Here is a 9445-nt window from a genome sequence, read left to right as displayed (position 1 = left end):
TGGGTGGTTGGACCCAGGCCTGCATAATGCAGCATAGGCTGGGACCCAGGGTTCAACAAATCCTAACCTGGGATTACAATTTAGTGTAGATGCTGAAGCCTTAGGTTAACAAACCCAGAGTCTGTTAACTTGCGTTCTATCCAACCTAGGTTTACATTGCAGTGTAGATGGGCCCTTCCATGCTAGCTTAGGGGCCTTCTCTGCATGTGGCCGAATCCTGTGGCATTTGAGGAGGATTCCTTTCAAGCAGGGATCAAGGTTGTATGGTGTAAGAAGTGCACCCCCATCCCTTCTTCTCTAATGCTGTGATCCTTCATCTCCTCCTTGAACTGCTGGCGCACGTTGCATAGATCAACTGAGTGAAAGCCAATGCACCCGGTTCATATGGGTATGATCTGCTAATGGCCAGCGGAGACTTTGTGAAGTTCAGGCTTTTAACCTGCTTGTTTGTCAAGGTAGAAAATGAATTTTTGAACATTAATCCCAACTCCCTTCTCCTCGAGCGCTCAGTTTGTCTGTCTATGTTGGGGTGACCACATGTCCCGATTTTATAGGGACAGTCCCGATATTTGGGACTTTTTTGAATATAGGCATCTATTATCCCCCACCCTCTGTCCCGATTTTTCACATTTGCTATCTGGTCACCCTAGTCTATGTATATATCTCTGTAGCATCAGAGTGTCTTATTGCTGAGGTGGGAGGGCTTTTTCAAGCAAGACCATTACCTATGCCATTCCAGATTGCACCACTGGCCAATCTAGCTGGATCACTGCTAAGGGCAGAATGCCCCTGCCTCACGTTTCTCAGTGGGCAGAGAAAACCTTCAGCAATCACCATGGTGCAGTTCTGTACAGGGGGTGGAAGGAGAGGAGCGAGTTCATTCCTGAGCACTACCGTGAGCATTGTTTAAGCCCTGAAGCATGAGATTTCAAGTATCCTTACCTTAGCCAACGAAAGTGCAGATGTTAATAGAAATTGGTCCCTGTAAGAACTCTGATGCAAGCCTTCCTTCCAAAGCCAGTATTGCCAAACACTCCCCTCCTCCCCTGCTTTAAGCAATTCACCATAGGCCCCTAAAGTTCATGGATTTAACATCCCCACTTCTCAAATTTACTATTTTTAAAAATCAAATTATTTTCAGTTCGCTTCCTGGGTTTTGAGCCTGTGGGGTTTATCTTTCTCTGCAATCACAAAGTCTAGAAACTTTAAGTGAGAATTTCAGAGCTCTTTTATTTTTTTAATCACATGCTTCCAGGAACTGCGACTTAGAGAAAGAGCCCCAAATACCGTGAGTCTCAATGATCAGTCACAAAAAGTGGCAACACTGGGAAACGCTGAGGAAGTTTGGATCTAAAAGCTGTACAATGGGCTGAACCAGAACATGGAACCCAGAAGGTTCGATTCAGCTCAGAGTGCAGATTTAACCATCTCTGATTATTACTGGCCCCTGAGTGCTCCATCTGCTTCTTAAATCGGGCTGCGGGACCTCCGGGTGCCAAGAGGGCACCGTCTCTCAGCGGTGCAGCCTGCAAAGCCGTGCACAGCCAGTGACTCGGGCCACGTCGCATTTGGGGCTGCAATGGTGGGAGCATTTCACAGTGCTACCCAGGCACGCTCCTTGCTCGCCGGGGAGCCGCAACATGGAGTCTGCCACTGGCAGACGGCAGTGGGCTAGCTTGGTGTTGCAAAACCACTCAGTGTGTTTGCTCTGTGCTCTAAGCAATGGCCCCACCCCAGCCTGCTTTCCTGATTAGCCTCGTCTTCCCAATCAGTCTGCGCACAGCCATCCACTTGGCTTGCGAGGCATAAAGAGTCCAGCAGCAGCCAGCCGGCTTTATCACCCCGGATGTCTGTATTTAGGCAGCAGGCAGCTGCGCCATGGTGCTGCGGTACCTTAAGACCCTGGGTAACTAGGCAACAGGTCTGATGCTCCTTTCACCGGAGCGGAGGCGAAGGGAAACTACTCCGTTCTGCAGATGCTGGGGGAAAGACTTAGAGAAAGGGGGAGACTGAGCTCCCCAAAATCAGGACCTTGGAGACTGTGGCTTTTTGGAGAGGAGGGTCGTGGGCACATAGTTGGTCGGGAGTCTGTAGGATGTACCCAATGCTAGCCCAGCCTTGCGTTTCCCTTGCTCGGTGAATAGAAAGTACTTGCTGGGGTGCAAACTAAAAGGAGAGGCTGCAGTGTTCCCCGCGCTCCTCCATATCCTGCCACCTGTGTCCTCATGCTGCAGCGATAGGGTGCCAGCGTGTAGCACGCCTCGGGCAACGCCCTACGCATTAGGGAAGGACCATCAGGCTCCACCATGGAGCCTTCCTGACCCCAGTTGTGATCCGCTGACACCCTGATGCATGCGGTTGCTTTACCCTAATCCAGTGCGGCAAATATGATTGGTCAGGAAATGATCCAACCACAGCTTGTTTCTAGGATGGATAAGATACGGCTTCAAGCTGGATCAAATCCGTGGTCCATTCAATCCAATATGCTGGGGCTTTAGAGGAAGGTGTCAGAACCCCGCAGTAGCAGAAGTGGGATAATCTGTCCACCCACATACATTGGGTCTCATCCTTCTCTGACCATTGATGCTGACAAGTTTTTGGCAGCTTAGTAAACCTTATGCTTCCGGACGTAAGCCAGCCTCGAGCCATTAGAATTCTGGATAGCCTTGCTATCCATATAAACGTGTACTCCCTTCCTCAGTCTTGCCGAGTTTGTGGTCTCCATGACTGCATGTGGTAGTGAATTCCACAGGCTAGTTACAGGTTGTGTGGGAAAAAGTTTCCTTTGTATCCGTTTTGAATTTGCTCCCTCCAGGCCCATCAGGAGAAATTTGGGGGTTGAGGCCCCACACCCGTTCGTATCACTTTGTTTCCATGGATGTTTGGGAGGGGGGGCCCTGATCTTGGAGCCCTGGTACGTTTGCCCCTCCCCACCTCTTTGAACTCATTGATGATGACCTGTTCTGTTCATTCCCTCTGGGGCACCTGGCGTTGGCCACTGTCAGAAGACTGGATACTGGGCTCGACGGACCCTTGGTCTGGCCCAGTATGAACGTTCTTACATTATGTTCTTATTGAATAGGCTTTTCCTCTTGTGTTAGGAGACGGGGATAACAGTAAAAAGAAAAGGAGGACTTGTGGCACCTTAGAGACTAACCAATTTATTTGAGCATAAGCTTTCGTGAGCTACAGCTCACTTCATTGGATGCATTCGATACATCCGATGAAGTGAGCTGTAGCTCACGAAAGCTTATGCTCAGATAAATTTGTTCATCTCTAAGTTGCCACAAGTCCTCCTTTTCTTTTTGCGGATATAGACTAACACGGCTGCTACTCTGAAACTGGGGATAACAGTAGTTTCCCCTCTCCCTTTTCTAAACTACTCTTTATTTTATGTATTTCTATCATGTCCTCTCTCATTAGTCTCCTTTCTAAGGGAAACAATCCCATTGTTTTCAATCTCTCTTCATAATGGTTTCCATGCCCCATACCGTTCTTGTTGTCCTTCTCTGAACGTCCCCTAATTCTGCAGTAACAAGTGTGCTCTGAATGAGTCACATACACATGGGCCAGGTCCTGGGGCCAGGCTCTCTGCCAAGCTGCAGTAGCCAGGCTCAGTACAGGGTGGGGCTTTCTGAAGAGGGGGGAGGAATAACTCTACCCACCAGCTCAAGGGTACTGTAGTAGCCCCCAGTCATTCCTCCCATGCCCTTTGGGGAGCAGCTTATGTTGTGTCAGTAGCTGGAGGATCCACCCCTGTTGAACATCAGGACCACACCACTTCCGATGCTTTTGTGGGAGGCGATTCAGTAGCAGAGGGGGTCAAGAGTCGCCTCCGTGCATGCAAATGCTGACCAGTGTCTTGATCCGCTTCTGAAACCACGGGCATGTGGTTTGCTCTTTCACAGCCGATGGGGGAGAGGAAAAAAATGTAACCAACGCTGAGAAGAGCTGTGGAGAATCATGTGTGCAGCAACGGAAGCAAAAAGGTGGGGAACCATTCCTCGGGGGGCACTTTGATTTACAGCCTGGACCTCGAGCCCAGCCGGCAAAGACAGACCCTGGGTTGTGACCGTAATGTGCAGAAAGATGTGCAGCATATATTTGACTAGACCGTGTGAGAGCTTTCCCCCGAGGACATCATGAAAAATTTGGCAGAGAAGGGGGAAAAAACAATATTTTTTTTTCTTGCACGTTTCCCCCCGCCCCCGCCCCCCAGCTTTTTTTGGCTATTTCTTTGTATGCAGGAATCTCATCCTAGCAACTAGATGTGACTAAGGCCTCTCGAGCCGTTTTAGTCCTCTAAATGAAGGGTTGATCCCTGCAACATATATTTCTGGAGCAGCTTTCACCATGGAAACCAGAGAGCTGTTTTACTTTCGCAAAAGAAGCAGAGAAGCATGGGGAAGAAATGATCAGAGTTCAAATCCTTCGTAGCCTGGTAATCCCCAGCATTCCCCATTGCTGCTGGAGAGAGCTTCAAAAGACAGGGAAGGCGCACAGACTGCAAGCGTCTCCGAGGCAGGGGAAAACAGATTGGAACAAAACAGTCACCAAAAAGTGCTTGGAAGACAAGACGTTTCCTGGCACAGGTGATCAAGGGTAAAAAGTAAACGGTAAAAAGGTGGAGTTTGGCGAAAGCAGAATGGGCATTTTATTGCTAGTATCAAAATAATGCATCGTGCCAATATCTTAAATCCTTGGCCTGGCTCCTTAGCTGGTGTGAATGGCCATAGCCCCACTGACTTCCCTGGAGCTGTACTGATTTACACCAGTCTCTGATATCCAATCATAGAATATCAGGGTTGGAAGGGACCTCAGGAGATCATCTAGTCCAACCCCCTGCTCAAAGCAGGACCAATCCCCAATTTTTTTTTGCTCCGAATCCCTAAATGGCCCCCTCAGGGATTGAACTCACAACCCTGGGTTTAGCAGACCAATGCTCAAACCACTAAGATTTAGCAGCAGCACCAGCCAAACACACTCACAAATCTTCTGCTTTGCGTGCATGTCAGCGAAGCAGGGTGCAGGTGGGTTAGCCCGTGGAGGGGAACGCACCAAAGAGAAGGCCAGGATTCCTAAGGGAGAACAGAGTAGGTGGCTCTCCTCCCACGGAGTCAGCCTTCTGTTCTATTCAGGTTCTTGTACTGTGCCCGTCACCTTGGTATCTGAGCGCCTTGCTGAGGGTGCAGGGTGAGTGGCAGAGGCCGCATCCCCCAAACAGGCATGGCAGTCGCACTGGGTATGGTAAGTCCATAGAGAACTTCACAAAGTAGGGATATTCTCAGCCTCCCAGCCTGCACTGTCCTGTTAATTAACTACACACCTGAACTCCTTACCCTAGTCGGTCTGGAATCAGTTGCCCTTCAGCTCCCCCATAAAGGGATGTAGGGAAGCAGGCACTGCGTTGCTGGACATCATGATCTCTGGGGATCATTAAACATCCCCTGGCATTCATCATAAGAGCAGGAAGGTCTGCCTCCGTGTTCTGTAGTTATTTGTATTGTGCAGCCACTTCGGAGCCTTGTTTCCTGGCACTTCCCCATCTGTCTGTATCCCTCTGTTCTCATCCTGAGATTGCCATCTCTGTGGGGCAGGGACTGTCTTTTTGTGCTGGGTTTGTACAGCACCTGGCACACGGGGATCCTGCTCTGTGACTGGCCTCTGGGCGCTACAGCAATTCAAATCTTAAATAATCATAAGCGGGGCCCGGTAATGACTTCCTGCCAGTCTGATCACCTTACAAAGATGCAGTTGCTTTTGACAGTCTTCTTCACCTCCTGCCCTAACCTGTTGTGTAGCATGGCTATGCACTGCCTCACTCCACCCCAGAAGTGGCCGCATTTGCATGGGGAATGAAAGGACCCTATATAGTCTTTCGAGCTCTTTAAATGTGAACAGCTGCTGCCGTAACTTCAGCAGCATCCGCTTGGAGGAAACCGATGTGCACGCAGCAAAGCCAGGCACTGGCAGACGCAGAAATGTCAGCAGCAGAGAGAGCTGTGCTGTGGCAGATAGGCTGCAGGCAGGGAACAGCCTCGCTTCTCGCCCATGCAGGCGAGCTGCCAGCACATGTGGGCTTTCCGGCGTGGCTCCAGCAAGCCACTCTGGCTCCAGCGTTCCGCCCCCTGCGTCTGCTCCGAGCTGGGTGCCACCTCGGCTGATGGTACGAGCCCACGGGGGCAGATTGCTCGGGTGCACAGATCCTTCCCTGATGCATTCTGCGAGGGCCGGGGGGAAATCAGACTGCTCCCTCCTCGGGGAAGGGAGAAAGTTTGTTCCGCCCTCTCTCAGCTCTGCATCCTCCCCTTATCCAGGCGGTGACAAAATGCTGTGAGAGCTCCGAAAGGGTCTGCCAGCATCACGTTTTCCATCCGCCGTGCTTTGCCCCGAGCCGTGGGGGTGCTGTGTGCCCGTCTGGCCTGTGCAGCCTGGCTTTAGTGTAGCCTGTTAATGCAGGGCGACCTGTGTATTGTTTCAGTGACAGTGGATCCGTCTCTGCGAGCTCACCTGAAGGGCCGGGGCGCAGCTGAGGCTGGCAGTGTCGATCAAGGCTCGTGCTTTGTTCAAGACAGGCAGGCACGTGTTGCCCGCGCAATTGTGCTAGGGAGGGAGTAGTCAGGGGTGCAGATGGGTCTTCCGCAACCTGCCCGGTTTCTCTCGCTGTCCGTTTCTCATTCTCTTTCTAACTGCAAAGTCTGCGCCCGGCGGAGGGGGCGGGCAGGCAGCGGGACAAGGGGAGCTGAGCCCGGTGGCAGTAAAACACTTCAGGAAGCTGGATTTTCTCTGAGAACAGCTCCAGCCCCCTCAGGAGAAGTCAACATCTCGGGGATTCGTTTAGGGGCCGACATGAGGCTTTGCTCTTCCAAGCGGCACTAAAAGCTTTGCTTTGAAGCAGAACTTTGGATCTGAATCGAAACCCTCTGACCCGTGTTTTCCCTATAGTTTGTGTCTCAGCGACGTCTGAGGCAAATCCCGCAGTATAATTTCACTCTAGCCTGGGCCATGCATATCCCTAGGTCTAGAATGTAGTTTGGGAGCAGAATGCGATCCCTGACTTCACTGGGGGCATTCCCTGTTCCCACCGTTCTCTGCAGTCTCTGTTAACATTGCACTGGCTAGAAGTCTGCAGGCTTCACGATTACTGCAGTGAACCTGTCCCCTCATAGTTAAACACCTGGTAGCACTGAGCTAAGGCACACAGCCCTGCGATGCCCCCCCGCCCCTTGCAAGATGAATGCTATTCAGTCTCATTGACCTCCTGTGAAAGGCCCTCCCTGTAGGACAGGTGCAGGTTTAAGTCTCCGCTGCTGCGTGCCTCCTTCTCCATGCTATAAAGCCTGCCTTGCTGTGTGCAGACTGCACGATTCCAGCTTGCTGGCAGCTTGCAAAGAGCAGATCGCGCCCTGGCTGAATGCTGCCAGCAGTGGCTTGGCCATGGCCTTGCTGCTAGGCGCAAGCTTCCTGTGTGCCCTCTAGGGGCTAATCACCATTGCCATCTCAAAGGTCTGCCCCCAAGGGGTGTAGGTGTTGGACAGACTTAGCCCTCTGTACTCAGCAATGTGAACTGCTTCCCTAGCTGAGAAGAGGAAAGACTAACCCTTAAAAGACTGGTTCTTGGAAGGAAGCATCCAAGTCTCCCGGCCCCCAGGCTCCAAAGAGTTAAGGTGCTGATGCATGTCTTCCTTTCTCTCCCTCTGGATTGTAGCTGAGAGATGTTCTGTGCATCCAGCCCTGATGGGACCAGCGCTCCCCCCCCCTCTCCCCCTCCCATCAGGGTTATCGCCCTCACCAACGCCTGCATAACACCCCCCGCAGGTGCTGCGGAAACCGGATTAACACCAGTGCCAAGAGCAAAGCACGTACGTGCCGCGGAAATGGGTCTCTCTGATGCAGAGCCGCTGCTGGCTGCAAAGACGCTGCCCTGTTCCCTGGGCGAGATGCCCACAGCGAATCTTATTGCCGTGGCCCCAGCTTGGCTCCGTTCCGAGCGCTGAGGCCAAGGATGCTGCAGAAAGTCCTCTCCTGGGAGCCAGGCCGAGGAGGGGACACTCTGTGCAGGCTGTGTCCTGCCACTTGTTAAACTCACAGGCCTGAAGATGATCAGGAAGCCGAAAGGGGACTCTGCACTCAGAGCGTGAACTCTAAAATCCCGGCCTTAATTAAGCCTGCTGCTCCAGTGTTCGGAATTGGTCCTTACTAGCTGATTCCCGAGCACACCTGGAGGACGCAGGGAAACGCTACCGATTTGAGGGCATAAAGGCAGTTCAGCACATGAGTGCATTAAGGTTTTGCTTCTGGAGGCGTAGGTTTAAGTGCTGGTTTAGATCACAAGGGAATTGAGTTTGGTGGCATCTCATCTTCGTCCACGTCTGTCTTCATCACAAAACCACTGCGCGGAAGGATAGGGGAGCCCATTTCTGTTTGAAAGGCTCAGAAGTGGAGCAGCTGGGTGTGCCGCAGGACGGGACGGAGGTGCATCGGGGAGCAGGAATGGGACTTCAGGGGGCGCCGCAGGACGGGACGGAGGTGCCATTGTGTCACAGACGGGCTAGTGACTTGCCCAAGTATAGCAGGGCAGGGAATTGCATCCAGGTCTCCCAGCCACCTTCCTCTTTGTGGCTGGTTTGAATAACTCAGATAATATGAAACTCTAGTATTCAATATTAGAGAAACCATAGGGTATGTTATCCTAGGATGGCCAGGTGTCCGGTTTTCCATCACAAAGTCTGGTCGAAAAGGGGACCTGATGGTGTCCGGTCAGATCTACTGACTGGACACCCAAAGTCCAGTTATCACCCGCGCCAGCCCCTGCTCAGCCAAGGGCACCTCCTACCTGCATCTGGTGGCTGCAGCTCCCAGCCCCGGCTGTGCAGGCGAGTCCCTCCTGATCCACACAGGGAGGAGGGGAGAGGGGGAAAAGCAATGAGCGATGGGGCGGGGGGGGGGGGGGGAAGAGGAGAGGGCGGGGTGGGGCGGGGCGGGTCCTCGGGGGGGCAGGACAGGTCCTCGGGGAAAGGGATGGGGAAGGGGAGGTTCCAGCAGTCCTGCTAGAGTGCCCATTTTTTAAATAACGAGGAGTCCGGTGGCATCTCAAAGACTAACAGATTTATTTGGGCATAAGCTTTCCTGGGTAAAAAACCCACTTCTTCAGATGCATGGAGTGAAAATGTACAGATGCAAATTAAGTTTTTTAAATATTACCAAGTCGGCTACCCTATGTTATCAATATAAGGGATACATGCCATGCACCCACCCCAAACCCCTGCCTCCCATTATTGTTAACTGAGTTGTACATCATCCACTATCCCCCCAGGCAACATCCAGAATGTGTTTTTATGTTGCTGTCAGAAGTGCAAAAAAACCCACATCCAGTCCTACTGGCGGCTCTTGACCCTTCCATCTCTCCGCACAGGTACCAAGAAGTAAACTCTAGACAGCCGTG

The sequence above is a fragment of the Eretmochelys imbricata genome, chromosome 26, assembly GCF_965152235.1.
Source record: "Eretmochelys imbricata isolate rEreImb1 chromosome 26, rEreImb1.hap1, whole genome shotgun sequence".
Taxonomy (NCBI): domain Eukaryota; kingdom Metazoa; phylum Chordata; order Testudines; family Cheloniidae; genus Eretmochelys; species Eretmochelys imbricata.
The sequence above is the reverse complement of the archived record's forward strand: the minus strand, read 5'-3'. Positions refer to the sequence as shown.